This window comes from Limulus polyphemus, unplaced genomic scaffold (genome assembly GCF_000517525.1).
Source record: "Limulus polyphemus unplaced genomic scaffold, Limulus_polyphemus-2.1.2 Scaffold1640, whole genome shotgun sequence".
Taxonomy (NCBI): domain Eukaryota; kingdom Metazoa; phylum Arthropoda; class Merostomata; order Xiphosura; family Limulidae; genus Limulus; species Limulus polyphemus.
In genome coordinates this window covers 75,429-76,348 of record NW_013667250.1, presented here as the reverse complement: position 1 = coordinate 76,348, position 920 = coordinate 75,429, and positions in this window count along the sequence as shown.

Here is a 920-nt window from a genome sequence, read left to right as displayed (position 1 = left end):
TGGGATTGACTGAAACATTATGACGCGTCCACGACTGAAAGGGCTAGCATGTTCGGTGAGAGGAATTTGAACCTACGACCCTCACATTGTGAGTCAAGCACCCCTAATGACCAGGCCATGCCAGCCCAATGAATGTTTGTAATAAATGGTTTTGAAATATATATATATATATATATACTACCGAATCCATGGGCCTATGGCCCACATTTATAGGGCCGCTATTATACAAATTTAATTTCTTTAACCAAGTTACGAACTGTAATTAGTAGGCCTACTTATTTACGTGCTCTAATGTAGGTCAATACCAAATTTGGGGTCCGCTTTCGGGCAATTCCCGTAAAATACCCCTAAGGGGTCGGGTAAAAAGTTTTACGTTTGTACATACCTCGTAGCCATTACAAGTTCCAGCAGTTTAGGAGAAGGGGTTTTCGGGAAATCCCCAGTTTCCCCAAGGCGTGGAATAAATAATTTTACTTTTGTGCAAACTTCGGGACCGAGGCGATTCGTTTGGTACCACTTAGAAGTCGAAACGACCATCGAGTTAGGAGGAGTTACGTGACACACAGATACACATAAAGAAACACTGAATCTTATTATATATATTATACAAAATGTCTTGCTCGATGTCAAAATAAAAAAACTTTTGTGTGTATTTTTGTTGTTGTTGTTTTTCATGTATTTTATATGTAAAACTGGAGCCGCTGAGGTGGTGTGTGATAGACTTTTTTTAAATGAATTATTAAACAATTAATACAAACCTTTCTTATTTTGCGAAAATTGAAATTTTCAATCGAAATTTCAACTCATAATATTTCATCAACACTTACGACAATTATAGAAATATTAAGCACGTGACTTTATATATTACAGAATAACAAAAAGTGTATTATTCTAACACAGATTACAAAATGCCCTTATTT